This window comes from Thalassophryne amazonica, chromosome 16 (genome assembly GCF_902500255.1).
Source record: "Thalassophryne amazonica chromosome 16, fThaAma1.1, whole genome shotgun sequence".
In the NCBI taxonomy this organism is placed as follows: domain Eukaryota; kingdom Metazoa; phylum Chordata; class Actinopteri; order Batrachoidiformes; family Batrachoididae; genus Thalassophryne; species Thalassophryne amazonica.
The window spans coordinates 9,848,795-9,869,740 of record NC_047118.1 but is presented as its reverse complement, the minus strand read 5'-3'; the positions used below and the strand labels follow the sequence as shown (position 1 = coordinate 9,869,740).

The 20,946-nt window shown below is 43.9% G+C and overlaps 1 protein-coding gene and 1 long non-coding RNA gene across 5 annotated transcripts in view; one reads left to right on the top strand and one right to left on the bottom strand.

The window, feature by feature from the left end:
- The window catches only part of LOC117527550, a 250,767-nt gene that overhangs the window by 193,192 nt on the left and 36,629 nt on the right, over positions 1-20,946 (bottom strand). The gene's annotated exons all lie outside the window — the stretch shown is intronic.
- znf385c (zinc finger protein 385C) overlaps positions 1-20,946 on the top strand; it is a 453,093-nt gene that overhangs the window by 400,457 nt on the left and 31,690 nt on the right. The gene's annotated exons all lie outside the window — the stretch shown is intronic.

Sequence of the window (20,946 nt, the reverse complement as noted above, 5' to 3'; positions counted from 1 at the left end):
AGTGGTCTGCCTGGGTGGTTGCCATCTAGGATCCAAGGCAGTAGTGTGGTAGATGTGAAGACGTGCTGCAGCAGCACATCAGTGATTCATATTTGAACACAGACCACGTCATTGCCACATTAATTTTTTTTTTTAAATACACATCAAAAAGCTCCCAAACACACCCTAAAACACAGTAAATGGTAAATGGACTGCATTTACATAGCACTTTTTTATTTGAATCAGACGTTCAAAGCACTTTACAATGATGCCTCACATTCAGCCATTCACACACAAACACACACACACACACACACACACACACCAATGTCAGGGTGCTGCCATGCAAGGCACTCAACTGTACACCGGAAGCAATTGTGCATTAAAAGACATGTCACACCGAAATCATAATTTACATTTAGAGTATTAGTGACCCTCAGATGATATACTGGGATTATATTGTGCACTTCCGTGACCTGTTTCATACATTTGCATTCATAGCAAACAGCAATGAAGGCTGCCAAAACAAAGTACTTGTGAGTTCTCGTTTTTCCGAGTGTTTTCAACAGCATTTATAGTAGAGAAGCTTGAATCTTTGACTGGACTGGGTTGCTTGACGCGAGGACGTTTCGCTTCAAATCGCAGAAGCTTCCTCAGCTAAAATTCTTGCTCTGGAAGTCTGACTTCTGTCTGACTCTTGTAGAGAAGAATAAAACAGAAGCCAACAAAAGCTGGAGTTTTAAACCTAACCAGACCCCTCCTACTGAGAGGCAGACTGCTATAGGCTAGTGACTAAACAATAGCTCTAATTAGCAACTATTTGTGAACAAGATCAAGGCCTACAGCTGGAGGCAGATGAAACTATGATGTCATTTGATGTGACATCGTTGTTCACCTGCATCCCCACTGCTGAGGCCGTTGCAGCTGTGAGGCAGAGATTGCTGGAGGATGTGTCTCTACTTGAAAGGACCAAACTCACACCAGACCACATCTGCCAACTCTTGGAGATCTGTCTCAACACCACGTATTTCCTGTTTAGGGGGAATTACTACAGGCAGATCCATGGTTGTGCGATGGGGTCTCTGGTATCCCCCATTGTGGCCAATCTGTACATGGAGCGAGTGGAGAAGACAGCCTTGACGTCTTTCACGGGCATCTCTCCCAGTCACTGGTTCAGATATGTTGATGACACATGGGTTAAAATCAAGCAACAGCAAGTTGAGGACTTTACAGAACACATTAACTCGGTGGACGCCAATATCAAGTTCACACGTGAGGATGCCAGAAACAACCATATAGCCTTCTTGGACTGTGATGTTACGATTGGAGAGAACAGGCAGCTCCAGACAGGGGTTTACAGAAAACCAACTCACACTGACCAATATCTGCTCTTTGGCTCAAACCACCCCCTTGAACACAAGCTCGGGGTGATCAGGACGCTTCAACACAGAGCCCTACAGGTGCCCACAACTGCAGAGGGAAGGGCTAAAGAACAACAACGTGCCCGGAAATGTTGTGAAAGTGTAGTCACACGGAACCACAACAGGGGGCGCAAATGAACGGTCAATAGATGAGCCAAAAAGTAACAATTTAATGTTGTGAAATGTGCACAACGAAATACAGACAATCTCAGAATATAATTACAGTCAAATCACAAAGGTGACGTGTGGGCAGGCTCGAGGATAGAAGACGTCTGTCCTGAAAAGAGCCGGAACCACACGATTTCCGCCACCACCGAACCTGGTGAATACTGGAGCCGCCAAGTCCCGAATTCCCAGGTGATCACCGTCCCTGACTGTCGGATCTGGTACTGCTGGCGAGAACAAAGACAGTCAAGTGTAGGTGTGTGCACACCCAGTAACAATAACGGTGGGAATGCCACCTCCACCTCTCACTCAATACGCTGATGAATGTACAGTGATCCCTCAGAGGAAAAGAGTGCCGTCCTGCACTCACTCAGCCTCCACAGGAAGAGGGACCGGTACTCCTGCAAACACTCACAATATACAGATATAGATAAACACAAATGGCTGAGGATATTACCTCCAATGAAGTATGATATCTCGGCAATGAGGTGGAGATGACGTCTGGGTTTTATGGAGTGAGATGATGAAGATTGAGTGACAGCTGTCAGGAAATAATGAGTAACAGCTGTCACTCCCGGCTGTGTCCGTGGCGGCAGCGCCCTCTCGTGCCTGAAGCCCGCACTTCAGGCAGGGCACCCTCTGGTGGTGGGCCAGCAGTACCTCCTCTTCTGGCGGCCCACACAACAGGACCCCCCCCCCCCCTCAACGGGCGCCTCCTGGTGCCCGACAAGGTTTATCGGGGTGTCGGCGGTAGAAATCGGCCAGGAGGGCCGGATCCAGGATGAAGCTCCTCTTCACCCAGGAGCGTTCTTCGGGTCCATACCCCTCCCAGTCCACCAGATATTGGAACCCCCGGCCCATTCGACGGACGTCCAGGAGCCGGCGCACTGTCCAAGCCGGATCCCCGTCAATGATCCGGGCAGGAGGCGGCGCCAGACCGGGAGCACAGAGGGGTGAGGTGTGGTACGGTTTGAGTTTGGAGACGTGGAACACCGGGTGGATCTGCAGTGAAGCTGGGAGCTGGAGCTTCACTGTGGCAGGGCTGAGGACCTTGAGGATATGAAATGGGCCAATGAACCTGTCCATCAGTTTAGGTGACTGTACTTGTAGGGGGATGTCCTTCGTCGACAACCACACCTCCTGCCCGGGCTGGTATGCAGGGGCTGGGGACCGCCGGCGGTCTGCATGGGTCTTGGCCCTCATCCGGGCTTTCAACAAGGCAGAACGGGCGGTGCGCCACACCCAACGGCACCTCCGAAGATGGGCCCGGACCAAGGGCACACCGACCTCTCCCTCCACCACGGGAAATAATGGGGGCTGGTACCCCAAACACACCTCAAATGGGGAGAGGCCGGTGGCAGAAGACACCTGGCTGTTATGCGCATACTCGATCCAGGCCAGATGGTTACTCCAGGCCGTCGGGTGCGCGGATGTTACACAGCGGAGGGTCTGTTCCAGCTCCTGGTTGGCCCGCTCTGCCTGTCCGTTCGTCTGTGGATGGTACCCGGACGAGAGGCTCACGGTGGCCCCCAGTTCCCTGCAGAAGCTCCTCCAGACGTGTGAGGAGAACTGGGGACCACGATCAGAGACGATGTCGGTGGGTATCCCATGCAGACGGACAACGTGGTGGACCAGGAGGTCTGCTGTCTCCTGGGCTGTTGGGAGCTTCGGGAGGGCCACGAAGTGGGCCGCCTTGGAGAATCGGTCCACTATCGTGAAGATGGTGGTGTTGCCCTGGGACGGCGGGAGGCCCGTGACGAAATCCAGGCCGATGTGGGACCAGGGGCGATGAGGCACAGGTAACGGCTGGAGAAGTCCTTGGGACCTTTTACGGTCTGCCTTGCCCCTGGCACAGGTGGTGCAGGCCTGGATGTACTCCCGGACGTCGGCCTCCATAGACGCCCACCAGAAGCGGTGCCGGACAACTGCCACGGTCCTTCGCACCCCTGGATGACAGGAGAGCTTGGAACCGTGACAGAAGTCCAAGACTGCAGCTCTGGCCTCTGGTGGGACGTACAAACAGTTCTTCGGACCTGTTCCTGGGTCCGGGCTCCGTGCCAGGGCCTCCCAGACGATCTTCTCCACGTCCCAGGTGAGGGTGGCCACGATAGTGGACTCTGGCAGGATGGGCTCCGGTGGATCCGACAGTGCAGTTTTGACCTCCTCTTCGTGTACCCGGGACAAGGCATCCGACCTCTGGTTCTTGATCCCGGGGCGATAGGTGATCCGGAAGTCAAAACGCCCGAAGAACAGTGACCAGCGGGCTTGCCTGGGGTTCAGCCGCTTGGCGGTCCTGATATACTCCAGGTTCCGATGGTCAGTGAAAACCGTGAAAGGCACAGACGCTCCCTCCAACAGGTGTCTCCACTCCTCAAGAGCCTCTTTCACCGCAAGGAGTTCTCGATTGCCGACGTCATAGTTCCGTTCAGCCGGGGTCAACCTGCGTGAAAAGTAGGCACACGGGTGAAGAACCTTATCGGTCTCTCCGCTCTGGGACAGCACGGCTCCTATCCCTGAGTCAGAGGCGTCCATTTCAACCACGAACTGGCGGCTAGGGTCGGGCTGCACCGAAACTGGCGCAGTAGAAAACCGTCGTTTCAACTCCTTGAACGCGGCTTCGCACCGATCCGACCAGATGAAGGGGACTTTTGGAGAGGTCAGGGCTGTCAGGGGGCTGACTACCTGACTGTAGCCCTTAATGAACCTCCTATAGAAATTAGCGAAGCCGAGGAACTGTTGCAGCTTCCTACGGCTTGTTGGTTGGGGCCAATCTCTCACCGCCACAACCTTGGCCGGATCAGGGGCGACGGAGTTAGAGGAGATGATAAACCCCAGGAAGGACAAAGACGTGCGGTGAAACTCGCACTTCTCGCCCTTCACAAACAGTCGGTTCTCTAACAACCGCTGCAGGACCTGACGTACATACTGGACATGGGTCTCAGGATCCGGAGAAAAGATGAGAATATCGTCCAGATATACGAAGACGAATCGGTGCAGGAAGTCCCGCAAGACGTCGTTAACCAAGGCTTGGAACGTCGCGGGGGCGTTGGTGAGGCCGAACGGCATGACCAGGTACTCAAAGTGACCTAACGGGGTGTTAAATGCCGTCTTCCATTCGTCTCCCTTCCGGATCCGAACCAGGTAATACGCCTTTCTAAGATCCAGCTTAGTAAAGATTTTGGCTCCATGCAGGGGGGTGAACACGGAATCCAACAGTGGCAACGGGTATCGATTGCGAACCGTAATCTCATTCAGCCCCCTGTAATCAATGCATGGACGGAGTCCGCCATCTTTCTTGCCCACAAAAAAGAAACCTGCCCCCATCAGGGAGGTGGAGTTCCGGATCAGCCCGGCAGCTAATGAGTCCCGGATGTAGGTCTCCATTGATTCGCGCTCAGGTCGTGAGAGGTTGTACAGCCTGCTGGACGGGAACTCAGCGCCTGGAACCAAATCAATGGCACAATCGTACGGACGGTGCGGGGGAAGGGTGAGTGCCAGATCCTTGCTGAAGACGTCAGCAAGATCGTGGTACTCAACCGGCACTGCCGTCAGATTGGGAGGGACTTTGACCTCCTCCTTAGCCTGTAAACCGGGAGGAACCGGGAGGAACCGAGGATCCTAAACACACCCGATGGCAGGTTTCGCTCCACTGAACCACCACCCCAGACGGCCAATCAATCCGGGGATTGTGCTTCAACATCCATGGGAAGCCCAAAATCACGCGGGAGGTAGAAGGAGTTACAAAAAACTCAATCTCCTCCCGATGGTTTCCAGACACCACCAGAGTTACTGGTTGTGTCTTGTGTGTGATTAAAGGGAGGAGGGTGCCATCTAGTGCCCGAACCTGCAATGGCGAAGGAAGAGCCACCAGAGGGAGCCCTACCTCCCTTGCCCATCTGCTGTCTAGCAAATTCCCTTCTGACCCCGTGTCCACCAGTGCTGGGGCTTGAAGGGTTAAATCCCCGCTCAGGATTGTAACTGGGAGTCGTGTGGCAATCTGTGTGTGTCTCACGTGAATGTTTTGACCCCCCCTTAGCCCAGTCTCTGAGGGCGGTTGTTGCTGTGGCCGTTTGGGGCAGTTTTTCTGTGTGTGCTCTTTTGAGCTGCGGGGAGTGTTTTCTCTGCAGCTCAAAAGAGCACACAAAGTCCGCGCACGTCTCCACACAACCTCCGTACGGCTCAGGAGGGCTTATGTATGCTTTAGGGGATGGTGGGACGGGTTGTTGAACCACCACTGGAACGTTCATATCCTGCACAGGGTTGGCAGGAGGAGGAGCTGCAGCAGCGCCCTGAGCGCTCGCCGCCATCTGCGCGGAGAGAGCCTCCACCCTGCGGTTCAGGAGGATGTTTTGCTCGGTCATTTGTTCCAACCGAGCCGTAAAGGCGGTGAGAATGTGCGGCAGCTCACCAATCACGCCTCCTGCAGACGCCTGCGCTCCCTGCTCTCCCATTGGTTGTTCAACAGCCGGGTGATGCCCCTCGGAGTCCATGACGCTGGCCGAGATATCCTGTTGTGAAAGTGTAGTGACACGGACCCACAACAGGGGGCACAAATGAATGGTCAATAGATGAGCCAAAAAGTAACAATTTAATGTTGTGAAATGTGCACAACGAAATACAGACAATCTCAGAATATAATTACAGTCAAATCACAAAGGTGACGTGTGGGCAGGCTCGAGGATAGAAGACGTCTGTCCTGAGAAGAGCCGGAACCACACGATTTCCGCCACCACCGAACCTAGTGAATACTGGAGCCGCCAAGTGCCGAATTCCCAGGTGATCACCGTCCCCGACTGTCGGATCTGGTACTGCTGGCGAGAACAAAGACAGTCAAGTGTAGGTGTGTGCACACCCAGTAACAATAACGGTGGGAATGCCACCTCCACCTCTCACTCAATACGCTGATGAATGTACAGTGATCCCTCAGAGGAAAAGAGTGCCATCCTGCACTCACTCACCAATGCTGAATCACCCTTCACAAACAGAATTTTCAGTTTTGCAAATAAAGATTTATTTGTAAAACCCACACACAAGTTACAAATCAGAAATTTGTGTTTGTGGATCACAAAGCACATGTACAAATCAAAGGATATTTGTAAATCCCCCTCTGTGCATTTGCAAGTATTGAGACAAATTTAACTCCATGCTCCAAAAATTTAGGTTTCATAAATATTTATTACAGCCACTCTTAAAACTTCACTTGTCTTTATCATTTTATTCTGGTAAATTTTAGAATTGATTTAGATGATATACTCTCACAGGAATATATCACAATTATCTGGGAACTACTTTTTGCGCAGGACATTGATGCTGTTATTGATAAATTTGCTGCCAACCACTAGAACAGGCACATAGTTTTGAAGTAATGTGTTCTTTGGCTGTTTACCTTACACATAACTTGGGCTAGATTGTATACAAACTTCATAAAGAATCACTTTTTTGTATATTGTTTACAACTAAGTTTCTCGGGCTATATGTTTTACTTACTTTTATCGAATGGTTATGACCTCTGTGTTAAATTGCCAATAAATCTTTGATATAGACGATTTGTGTAAGGTTGATTCCATGCATTGTCTTGAGCACCATTTCGATGAATTCAGTTTGTATACCTATGTGCAAGTTTACTGAACTTGCAATCATTCTAAGTGATGTCTGTGTGCATTGTTACCACATTTTAGAGGAGCAGAGATGACTAAAACATATACCTTGGTATTTATTAAGCAATTTACTATATTTTGTTCATTTCGACAACATTTTGTGGAGCTCCTCCAACTTTTATCCCAGCCCCCCAACAAAAATTTCCTGGCGCCGCCACTGGCCTGAAAATTAGCTCAGAGGTCTGTGTGCACGTTAAACAGCGTGCTGCTCTGCACATCAAGATCCAAAATCCGACAGAATCTGTTAAAGTAAAATAAAAAAGCCTACCAGCTCCACTGAGGAGAGCACAATACGGGGGGGACTAAATAGGGCAATCACCCACTTGGGGAATAATTTCCAAGATTAAATATGTAAAGTCCACTCCACCAAAGAAATCCCCAAGCAGGGATCAAGCATGTGATCGCCTGCCAAAGAACAATGTCTAGGTCCACTATAAGTCCTCACGCACGGGTCACGTGCGATTGCCAGCCGGCGAATAATGTCCGACTGCAGCGGCTCCTCCAATTCTCCCACAATTCTGGCACGTTAGATATAAAGTCCATTATCTCCTGAAAATAACGTCTTCTGACCTTTTCCAATGTAAGAAATATATCCATGTGTTCAGGCAGCCTATAAGAACATCCTCATGGAGATGTTCCATGTTCATGGTGGCAGGCAGCAGTAAAATAGCATCCTGTGACACAAACAGCAGTGTCAGCATATGTTAGTTTCCAAAATCCGACAGACTCTGAAAACGTTAAAAGATTCAGGGTGAAGTGTGTCGGGTCCTCTCTGTACAGACACTGTAAATCCGAGCCATCACTTTCAAATGAAAGCTCAGAAGCTTCATTATCAGACATAACCGCATTCATTTCCCTCTGTCTGTCAACCATCGAGATGTTTCTGCTTATTGTAAAATGTACGTCACAACATGACAAATGTTGAGTAAGATGTTTTCCGGAAATGCACCTGTTAACTTGCTCAGCAAGAGGCATAATTACCAATAAAATACATCAGAGACCACTAGTTATTACTGCATGTGTGCAGATAGACTTACAGTTAGGAATACTTTGATGTTGTGTTGCTAACCGGGATGTTAAATAAAGTGTGACATGTCCTTTAAGGACCTTGCCCACGCACCTTTAGTGATTTTCTGGTCTGGCAGGGATTTGAACCAAGGATCCTTGGGCACTGAGGGGCTATTTGCCCAAACCAACCTACTGAAATATGAATCATTGCATTTGATCCCAAACTAGACCTGACATAAGTAAACACCGACACTAGATGAGTAAGAGGAAGAACAACAAGAATCATGACATTAAATATTAATTCTAGTATGCAGCTATAATACTGACGGGGCAGCTGACTCATTTTGACGTACATTAAACTGTCTCACATCGTAACGACTTTCCATCTTCCTCTTCCTTCAGATCTCTCGTTTACGTGAGCTTCTCTTTGAGCGGTGTTCTGCACGCTGTGATGAATGGTGAGCTCTGGACATGTGGGATGTCTGGGAGTAAGAGATGTTGTGTAAATAAAGATTGATTGCTGCTAAAGTGGGGTCATTTTTACCCACCTTTGCCTCTTATTTACGGCTGCTTTACGCCGCCTGGTTGAATGGCCAGAATTGGTGTTTTTGTGCAACTTGAAAGAATCACGTGCACGCCATGCACTGACGAGAAGAAAAACAGTGGCCGGCATTTTCATTAGCAGGCCTGTCCAATGGAATGTGTGGTTGAAAATTAAAGGCGCTTGTCCTCTCTTATTGAATGTTTAAGTGTTTTCACATCAGTTTGTAGACATTTTAAGTTTTGGTAAAGAATTAGCAGGAGGTGGTAATGGTAGAAAATATTTTTTAAAATATGCTTACATCCACTTCAGAGATTGTGCATTGTGTAATTTGGGAGATATTTCATATAGGAAGTGGGTGTCTACCATGACAAAAAAAAAACACCCCATGCAAAAAAGAAACTGCAATATATACTGTAATTTTGACATCTTTCGAAATATTAGAATGTAGTTGTTTTGACTTCATGATTAGTTTTGATGAACCGTGCATTGAACACAACATTCAAGTTTATGATATATAATGCTCCTGACTTGGTAGTACTTGTTTTAGAGAAGTCACAAAAGCTACATAAGTATTGATATTATTACAGTGATCATGCAATTATACATGTAATTTGAAGTCACAGCATGGCAAGTTGTAGTAAATCAAGTCTCAGTGCCAAGCCAAAAACAAGATCTCAGGCTAAAGAATTTGATAAAACCTTTGACAATGGTTTATGTTTTTAAAGTTTTTGAAGAGCATGGCCTCCTCCTAAGTTCTGTTATTCACACAGTGTGACTGAAATAAAACCTTTGACAATGGTTTATGTTTTTAAAGTTTTTGAAGAGCATGGCCTCCTCCTAAGTTCTGTTATTCACACAGTGTGACTGACATAAAACCTTTGACAATGGTTTATGTTTTTAAAGTTTTTGAAGAGCATGGCCTCCTCCTAAGTTCTGTTATTCACACAGTGTGACTGAAATAAAACCTTTGACAATGGTTTATGTTTTTAAAGTTTTTGAAGAGCATGGCCTCCTCCTAAGTTCTGTTATCAAATCAAATCAATTTTATTTATATAGCGACAAATCACAACAAACAGTTGCCCCAAGGCGCTTTATATTGTAAGGCAAGGCCATACAATAGTCTATAGCAGTCTATAGCCTATAGTCTATAGACTATAGGCTATAGCAGCATAACTAAGGGATGGTTCAGGGTCACCTGATCCAGCCCTAACTATAAGCTTTAGCAAAAAGGAAAGTTTTAAGCCTAATCTTAAAAGTAGAGAGGGTGTCTGTCTCCCTGATCTGAATTGGGAGCTGGTTCCTCAGGAGAAGAGCCTGAAAGCTGAAGGCTCTGCCTCCCATTCTACTCTTACAAACCCTAGGAACTACAAGTAAGCCTGCAGTCTGAGAGCGAAGCGCTCTATTGGGGTGATATGGTACTATGAGGTCCCTAAGATAAGATGGGACCTGATTATTCAAAACTTTATAAGTAAGAAGAAGAATTTTAAATTCTATTCTAGAATTAACAGGAAGCCAATGAAGAGAGGCCAATATGGGTGAGATATGCTCTCTCCTTCTAGTCCCCGTCAGCACTCTAGCTGCAACATTTTGAATTAACTGAAGGCTTTTCAGGGAACTTTTAGGACAACCTGATAATAATGAATTACAATAGTCCAGCCTAGAGGAAATAAATGCATGAATTAGTTTTAGAGACAAGACCTTTCTGATTTTAGAGATATTGCGCAAATGCAAAAAAGCAGTCCTACATATTTGTTTAATATGCGCATTGAATGACATATCCTGATCAAAAATGACTCCAAGATTTCTCACAGTATTACTAGAGGTCAGGGTAATGCCATCCAGAGTAAGGATCTGGTTAGACACCATGTTTCTAAGATTTGTGGGGCCAAGTACAATAACTTCAGTTTTATCTGAGTTTAAAAGCAGGAAATTAGAGGTCATCCATGTCTTTATGTCTGTAAGACAATCCTGCAGTTTAGCTAATTGGTGTGTGTCCTCTGGCTTCATGGATAGATAAAGCGGGGTATCATCTGCGTAACAATGAAAATTTAAGCAATGCCGTCTAATAATACTGCCTAAGGGAAACATGTATAAAGTGAATAAAATTGGTCCTAGCACAGAACCTTGTGGAACTCCATAATTAACCTTAGTCTGTGAAGAAGATTCCCCATTTACATGAACAAATTGTAATTTATTAGATAAATATGATTCAAACCACCGCAGCGCAGTGCCTTTAATACCTATGGCATGCTCTAATCTCTGTAATAAAATTTTATTGTCAACAGTATCAAAAGCAGCACTGAGGTCTAACAGAACAAGCACAGAGATGAGTCCACTGTCTGAGGCCATAAGAAGATCATTTGTAACCTTCACTAATGCTGTTTCTGTACTATGATGAATTCTAAAACCTGACTGAAACTCTTCAAATAGACCATTCCTCTGCAGATGATCAGTTAGCTGTTTTACAACTACCCTTTCAAGAATTTTTGAGAGAAAAGGAAGGTTGGAGATTGGCCTATAATTAGCTAAGATAGCTGGGTCAAGTGATGGCTTTTTAAGTAATGGTTTAATTACTGCCACCTTAAAAGCCTGTGGTACATAGCCAACTAATAAAGATAGATTGATCATATTTAACATCGAAGCATTAATTAATGGTAGGGCTTCCTTGAGCAGCCTGGTAGGAATGGGGTCTAATAGACATGTTGATGGTTTGGAGGAAGTAACTAATGAAAATAACTCAGAACAATCAGAGAGAAAGAGTCTAACCAAATACCGGCATCACTGAAAGCAGCCAAAGATAACGATACGTCTTTGGGATGGTTCTGAGTAATTTTTTCTCTAATAGTTAAAATTTTATTAGCAAAGAAAGTCATGAAGTCATTACTAGTTAAAGTTAAAGGAATACTTGGCTCAATAGAGCTCTGACTCTTTGTCAGCCTGGCTACAGTGCTGAAAAGAAACCTGGGGTTGTTCTTATTTCAATTAGTGATGAGTAGTAAGATGTCCTAGCTTTACGGAGGGCTTTTTTATAGAGCAACAGACTCTTTTTCCAGGCTAAGTGAAGATCTAAATTAGTGAGACGCCATTTCCTCTCCAACTTACGGGTTATCTGCTTTAAGCTGCAAGTTTGTGAGTTATACCACGGAGTCAGGCACTTCTGATTTAAAGCTCTCTTTTTCAGAGGAGCTACAGCATCCAAAGTTGTCTTCAATGAGGATGTAAAAGTACTGACGAGATACTCTATCTCACTCACAGAGTTTAGGTAGCTACTCTGCACTGTGTTGGTATATGGCATTAGAGAACATAAAGAAGGAATCATATCCTTAAACCTAGTTACAGCACTTTCTGAAAGACTTCTAGTGTAATGAAACTTATTCCCCACTGCTGGGTAGTCCATCAGAGTAAATGTAAATGTTATTAAGAAATGATCAGACAGAAGGGAGTTTTCAGGGAATACTGTTAAGTCTTCAATTTCCATACCATAAGTCAGAACAAGATCTAAGATATGATTAAAGTGGTGGGTGGACTCATTTACATTTTGAGCAAAGCCAATTGAGTCTAATAATAGATTAAATGCAGTGTTGAGGCTGTCATTCTCAGCATCTGTGTGGATGTTAAAATCGCCCACTATAATTATCTTATCTGAGCTAAGCACTAAGTCAGACAAAAGGTCTGAAAATTCACAGAGAAACTCACAGTAACGACCAGGTGGACAATAGATAATAACAAATAAAACTGGTTTTTGGGACTTTCAATTTGGATGGACAAGACTAAGAGTCAAGCTTTCAAATGAATTAAAGCTCTGTCTGGGTTTTTGATTAATTAATAAGCTGGAATGGAAGATTGCTGCTAATCCTCCGCCTCGGCCCATGCTACGAGCATTCTGGCAGTTAGTGTGACTCGGGGGTGTTGACTCATTTAAGCTAACATATTCATCCTGCTGTAACCAGGTTTCTGTAAGGCAGAATAAATCAATATGTTGATCAATTATTATATCATTTACTAACAGGGACTTACAAGAGAGAGACCTAATGTTTAATAGACCACATTTAACTGTTTTAGTCTGTGGTGCAGTTGAAGGTGCTATATTATTTTTTCTTTTTGAATTTTTATGCTTAAATAGATTTTTACTGGTTATTGGTGGTCTGGGAGCAGGCACCGTCTCTACAGGGATGGGGTAATGAGGGGATGGCAGGGGGAGAGAAGCTGCAGAGAGGTGTGTAAGACTACAACTCTGCTTCCTGGTCCCAACCCTGGATAGTCACGGTTTGGAGGATTTAAGAAAATTGGCCAGATTTCTAGAAATGAGAGCTGCTCCATCCAAAGTGGGATGGATGCCGTCTCTCCTAACAAGACCAGGTTTTCCCCAGAAGCTTTGCCAATTATCTATGAAGCCCACCTCATTTTTTGGACACCACTCAGACACCCAGCAATTCAGGGAGAACATGCGGCTAAACATGTCACTCCCGGTCCGATTGGGGAGGGGCCCAGAGAAAATTACAGAGTCCGACATTGTTTTTGCAAAGTTACACACCGATTCAATGTTCATTTTAGTGACCTCCGATTGGCGTAACCAGGTGTCATTACTGCCGACGTGAATTACAATCTTACCAAATTTACGCTTAGCCTTAGCCAGCAGTTTCAAATTTCCTTCAATGTCGCCTGCTCTGGCCCCCGGAAGACAATTGACTATGGTTGCTGGTGTCATTAACTTCACATTTCTCAAAACAGAGTCGCCAATAACCAGAGTTTGATCCTCGGTGGGTGTGTCGCAGAGGGGGGAAAAACGGTTAGAAATGTGAACAGGTTGGCGGTGTACACGGGGCTTCTGTTTAGGGCTACGCTTCCTCCTCACAGTCACCCAGTCGGCCTGCTTTCCCGGCTGCTCGGGATCTGCTGGAAGGGAACTAACGGCGGCTAAGCTACCTTGGTCCGCACTGACTACAGGGGCCTGGCTAGCTGTAGAATTTTCCACGGTGTGGAGCCGAGTCTCCAATTCGCCCAGCCTGGCCTCCAAAGCTACGAATAAGCTACACTTATTACAAGTACCATTACTGCTAAAGGAGGCCGAGGAATAACTAAACATTTCACACCCAGAGCAGAAAAGTGCGGGAGAGACAGGAGAAGCCGACATGCTAAATCGGCTAAGAGCTAGTAGCTGCGCTAAGCTACTGCACTAAAAACCTACAAAGTGAATAATGTGTAAATAATTTAGAGGTGATTCAGCAGAGGGAGTGCTTTAGTTAAGGCACATGAAGATTACACTGTGAAACAAATCGTTATCTAGTTAACTAGATCAATCTAACTGCGCAGATTAAACAGCTAACAGATACAGCAAAACATCGCTGTGCTCCGGAACAGAAAGTGATACAATACCACAGTGAGAGCCAACCACCAGTAGAGGCAAGTATTGACAAAGACTGTCAAATTCTTAACACAGTGTGACTGAAATAAAACCTTTGACAATGGTTTATGTTTTTAAAGTTTTTGAAGAGCATGGCCTCCTCCTAAGTTCTGTTATTAACACAGTGTGACTGAAATAAAACCTTTGACAATGGTTTATGTTTTTAAAGTTTTTGAAGAGCATGGCCTCCTCCTAAGTTCTGTTATTAACACAGTGTGACTGAAATAAAACCTTTGATAATGGTTTATGTTTTTAAAGTTTTTGAAGAGCATGGCCTCCTCATAAGTTCTGTTATTAACACAGTGTGACTGAAATAAAACCTTTGACAATGGTTTATATTTTTAAAGTTTTTGAAGAGCATGGCCTCCTCCTAAGTTCTGTTATTAACACAGTGTGACTGAAATAAAACCTTTGACAATGGTTTATGTTTTTAAAGTTTTTGAAGAGCATGGCCTCCTCCTAAGTTCTGTTATTCACACAGTGTGAATGAAATAAAAGCTTTGACAATGGTTTATGTTTTTAAAGTTTTTGAAGAGCATGGCGTCCTCCTAAGTTCTGTTATTCACACAGTGTGAATGAAATAAAACCTTTGACAATAGTTTGTTTTTAAAGTTTTTGAAGGGCATGGCCTCCTCCTAAGTTCTGTTATTCACACAGTGTGACTGAAATAAAACCTTTGACAATAGTTTATGTTTTTAAAGTTTTTGAAGAGCATGGCCTCCTCCTAAGTTCTGCTATTCACACAGTGTGACTGAAATAAAACATCTGACAATAGTTTGTTTTGAAAGTTTTTGAAGAGCATGGCCTCCTCCTAAGTTCTGTTATTAACTCAGTGTGACTGAAATAAAACCTTTGATAATAGTTTGTTTTTAAAGTTTTTGAAGAGCATGGCCTCCTCCTAAGTTCTGTTATTTACACAGTGTGACTGAAATAAAACCTTTGACAATGGTTTATGTTTTGAAAGTTTTTGAAGAGCATGGCCTCCTCCTAAGTTCTGTTATTAACACTGTGTGACTGAAAAAAAACCTTTGACAATAGTTTATGTTTTTAAAGTTTTTGAAGAGCATGGCCTCCTCCTAAGTTCTATTATTCACACAGTGTGACTGAAATAAAACCTTTGACAATGGTTTATGTTTTGAAAGTTTTTCAAGAGCATGGCCTCCTCCTAAGTTCTGTTATTAACACAGTGTGACTGAAATAAAACCTTTGACAATGGTTTATGTTTTTAAAGTTTTTGAAGAGCATGGCATCCTCCTAAGTTCTGTTATTCACACAGTGTGAATGAAATAAAAGCTTTGACAATGGTTTATGTTTTTAAAGTTTTTGAAGAGCATGGCGTCCTCCTAAGTTCTGTTATTCACACAGTGTGAATGAAATAAAACCTTTGACAATAGTTTATGTTTTTAAAGTTTTTGAAGAGCATGGCCTCCTCCTAAGTTCTGCTATTCACACAGTGTGACTGAAATAAAACATCTGACAATAGTTTGTTTTGAAAGTTTTTGAAGAGCATGGCCTCCTCCTAAGTTCTGTTATTAACTCAGTGTGACTGAAATAAAACCTTTGATAATAGTTTGTTTTTAAAGTTTTTGAAGAGCATGGCCTCCTCCTAAGTTCTGTTATTCACACAGTGTGACTGAAATAAAACCTTTGACAATAGTTTATGTTTTTAAAGTTTTTGAAGAGCATGGCCTCCTCCTAAGTTCTGTTATTTACAGTGTGACTGAAATAAAAACCTTTGACAATGGTTTATGTTTTGAAAGTTTTTGAAGAGCATGGCCTCCTCCTAAGTTCTGTTATTAACACAGTGTGACTGAAATAGAACCTTTGACAATGGTTTATGTTTTTAAAGTTTTTGAAGAGCATGGCCTCCTCCTATGTTCTGTTATTCACACAGTGTGACTGAAATAAAACCTTTGACAATGGTTTATGTTTTGAAAGTTTTTGAAGAGCATGGCCTCCTCCTAAGTTCTGTTATTAACACTGTGTGACTGAAAAAAAAACCTTTGACAATAGTTTATGTTTTTAAAGTTTTTGAAGAGCATGGCCTCCTCCTAATTTCTATTATTCACACAGTGTGACTGAAATAAAACCTTTGACAATAGTTTATGTTTTTAAAGTTTTTGAAGAGCATGGCCTCCTCCTAAGTTCTGTTATTAACACAGTGTGTCTGAAATAAAACATCTGACAATAGTTTATGTTTTTAAAGTTTTTGAAGAGCATGGCCTCCTCCTGTGTTCTGTTATTCACACAGTGTGACTGAAATAAAACCTTTGACAATGGTTTATGTTTTGAAAGTTTTTGAAGAGCATGGCCTCCTCCTAAGTTCTGTTATTAACACAGTGTGACTGAAATAAAACCTTTGATAATGGTTTATGTTTTTAAAGTTTTTGAAGAGCATGGCCTCCTCCTAAGTTCTGTTATTCCCACAGTGACTGAAATAAAACCTTTGACAATAGTTTGTTTTTAAAGTTTTTGAAGAGCATGGCCTCCTCCTAAGTTCTGTTATTCACACAGTGTTAGTGAAATAAAATCTTTGTGAAAGAATTGTGTTTATAAAGTTTTTGAAGAGCATGGACAAACTTTACACATAGCGGAATAGCCATATAATTGAAAATAGACCATACTTTGTTACATTCAAGGGGTTGGGGGGTTATTTTTAATGTATAGGATTAATTTTGATGCCAAAATGCTGGTATTAATATTGTGAATCATTTCCCAAGTGGATGTATTGAAATTGACTTGTGATTTTACCACCTCCTGCTAAAAGAATTGGAGCACATTGGTTTTTCGGTCAGCTGACGACGCCGTTGTCATGGTGCACTTCTCTTCATTCGCACTTTTCATTTAGCCATCCAAGGTGACGCAAGTGGAACAGCTCCCCAACTCCCCACCACCGCCGCCATCGCACTTGCATTGCTCTGGAGAAGATCACTATCTGGACTGAATTTTAAAGTAGGTTTGGATGCTCGTTGAGATGGCCTGATTGCAGACACGTGCACAAAAATACGCCCCCCGCCCCCCGAGTCTCCTTCAGAAAGGTGGACAAAAGACTTGGAGCCTGATAACATTCTCATCAAATCTCATTTTAGTATTTTGCCGTTGCAAGGAGAAGCCTGAAAGAGGGAAGCAGAAATGGAGACAGATGGAGGGGGGGAAGAAAAGAAAGATAAATGACATGAATGCTGGAAACAAAAGGAGGAATGACAGAGAGTGAGAGCACAGAGAGGGAGGTCAGCTAAGAGAGAACGTGGATCAGTCGTAGCTAGTTTTTATGCTGTGCATAATTTTACAGTTGCAAGGCAATTTTGTGAGAAGGAACACTGTTTAATAAGCCCAACTGTGTGATTGACCTCATGTGAAATTGAAAGGCAGCAGCGCAAGCTCGCAGCGGCACGCGCCATATTGCCAACCTGTGGTGGAATTCTGCTCCAAATTAAAGCTCTGTGAAATGAGTTACGTCTGTCAGGAAGCTGAAGGCTGGCGCGGAGCTGCCGCCGCGTAAAGTCACAGCGTCGTCAAGAACCAATAACACGTCCGTCCGCCTCGGACTTCATTAGCAGCTACTAGCTCAACCTCTTTAGTGCCATCTTCAGGCCAAGTAACACACATTTAGACACAACAGGACACTCTGCTGGATTGTGTGCACATCCAGAATGCCGTGCACAAACGAAGTGCTTTCCAAGTGCATTTGGACCAGCACCACACCGACAGGGAGTCTGTACTTAACATTTAGCTGGGTGCCATAAAACTGAGCCATTGCAACACAAGTGGGAAAAGAAGCTTAACAGTTAAACCTCTTCCATGTGTGCACACCTGAACAAAGCGGGACTACCTGACTAACGCTTTCTCGCTTGCAGCCAAATGCATGAATGTAGCAATTTGTTGAACTTCACACTATTTCTACATTATACCTTCAGGTATAATGTAGAAATAGTGTGAAGTTTTGGCTCAAAATCTCTCAAACCCTGTTTAGCTCAACTACACATATTCCAGTTTAACTGCCAGTTAGAATATCAGCTTTACAGTTCCAAGATGGAGCCGTTTCAGTTTTTATTCGCTACGTCAGGTTTTTATTGGGTTGCCAAAACAAATGGCTCTTTAAACAGCAAGGCAGATTCCAGAAGATTAATTTTAATGGTTTCTGAATAACTAGTTGGCACAGTTAACTGCGCAGCCTTTGGATGTATGTAAGGGTGCACTAAAATTATTGCAGTTAGAGTTTTTAAAGTGTCAGTTGTATCTCCCAAGACTGTACTGGAAGGTATCTGCACCCAATTTGGCAGGTATATGTATTTTTGTGTCTACATTGACCTGAAATGCCCGAACTGTCTAGGGGCACGTTTTGTAATTGGGTTGCCATGGTAACCAGTAATGCAGCGGATGCTGTGACATGTTTCACTAATGCATGCTGCCAGACGCGACCTGACCTGGTGATAGAAAATCTGTTTCCCTGTATATCAGTGGTGTAACCATTAACCAATATGAATCAAAATCAATTTTAAAGTCATAGATATGAAAAACATTGATACATGGACCCCTGAGTCGATCTAAATGTACTATAAAGCAGCCGATGGATCAGTTATAATGTTCTAAATTAGTTGAATTAATCTTGTTTTGCTGTTTCTTCTGCATTTTCAAACTTTTGTAAAAGTAAAACTTGTGTGAGGTGTGTGAGTATGACAGATAAACATACCAGTTTGAACTTTACATTCAGTTCACAAGTTGTTAATACCGTCATACTGTTTCAGAATGGGGACGTTGTGCTGCGCTATTCATGCTTGGCTACCAATAGCTGTTTTTTTTTTCCCGATGTTGCACTTTTTGTTGCTGTACGTGGTGCTGCCCCCACCTGTGAACAAAAAGGGAGCAACAAAAGGAGTGCCAGTGTGTTGCAACACATTTGCAAAAACCCGGGGAATGTTCCTGATTCTTCATGAATTAGAAAGTAAGCAGTGCCACGTTTGGCTTATTCTAATTTGTTGTGGAAAATGAAGCATTGCATCGAATGGCAGCCGTTTGCAATAAACAATCACTCCTGAATTGTATCGTAGCCCATAAATATTGATACCCATTGTATTGGGTTTTTTAATAAAATTAACTTGTGCCAATTCAGCATGCAGATCCACCTTGGATTTGCTGTGGCGACCCCAAGTGCAAACAAGGTAGCAGCCGAAGGGACTTACTTTTACTAGATACAACTTTATTAATCCCTTGGGAAGACTCCTTCAGGAAAACTGAGGTTCCAGCAGCATTGTATAGCAGCACACAGGGTAAGAAGCACACGGAGTATCAAAGTGAAAGTAAAAAATTATTTGCAACTATAAATATGAATACACTAATAGAAATACCAGAAATACTGCTCGCTACTGGTTTACTGGCTACTTGTGTTCCTGTCCTTCCCATCCTCTGTCTTCCTGTTCCTCCACTTCCCCCTGAGCAAACTGAGGGACAAAGGAGTTTTTCAGTCTGTTGGTCCTGCACTTGGGAAGGAGCAGTCTGTGGCTGAAGATGCTCCTCTGGTTGATGATGGTGTGTAGAGGGTGACTGGCATCGTCTATAATGTCCAGCAGTTTGTCCAATGTTCTCTTCTTTGTCACCGTCACCAGACAGTCCAGTTTCATGCCAACCACAGAGCCAGCCTGATCAGTTTGTGCCGCCCCCAGCACACCATGGTGTAAAAGAGGACACTGGCTACTACGGACTGGTAGCGCATCCACAGGATTTTTCTGCAGATGTTAAGTAACCGCAGCCTCCCCAGAAAGTACAGCCTGCTCTGTCCCTTCCTATATAGATGGTTGAGTTGTCCAGTCCAGTTTGCTGTCCAGCCACAGCCTGAGGTACTTGTCGGAAGCCACAGCCTCCACCTCAGCTCCCTTGATCAGAACTGGTCCGGTCTTGGACTTAGTCTGATCTTCCCAAAGTCTTAAAGAGGTCTTCCCAAAGGGAGAGATTATACATTTCTGTCCACTCTCTCTTGTGTGAGTGATCATTCACGCCACTGTTGTGACCAAAGGAGAAGAATTAACCCCTTTTTTCTTACCGTATTGATGTTTAAAAGCACCCCTGCTCTAATAAGCACCGCTCCCTACTTCAATAGACTGTTTCAGCTGATCATGAAAGTTTCTGTCCTTTTCTCAGAAACTTTGGTTGTTGAAATATTACCTGTCTTGTCCACACAAGAAACATATATTTGATAGTAAAATTCCAAACATTAGGATAAATATTTATGTAGCAAACTATAATAGCCATAACTGACCTTCACATCAAGATCAGTTAACGAGTTAAGCTAGCAACTGTGGGAGAAACACGATATCTACAATGTGTGAAAATATGGGACAAAACATACAACAGAACAGCTATGTAAGAGTGAAATGAGTAGAATGTGTGTCAGGATGTTGTCCAAGTGGATGATCTTCATGTCAACGTAGGCTAAAAAGTTAAGCTAGCGACTGTTCTGGACCCTGTATCAAAAGGAAAAGTCACATGCTGTTGTAAAGTGTCTGTCACACTATGACAGATTGCAGAAATGTATGAGTGATGTATATGAAGTTTTGATATCCATGTGTGTCTGTTTTTGTTCTGAAAAAGTCCTTTTCTCCTTTGTTAAATGCGTTCCTTCAAATTTCAAATTTCAAAATTCAAATTTATTAATTTATATAGCGCCAATTCACGACCAGTGATGCGTTACTCTAATCTGACCACTTTTTTTAGTAACGAGTAATCTAACGCGTTAATCTTTCCAAATCAGTAATCAGATTAAAGTTACTT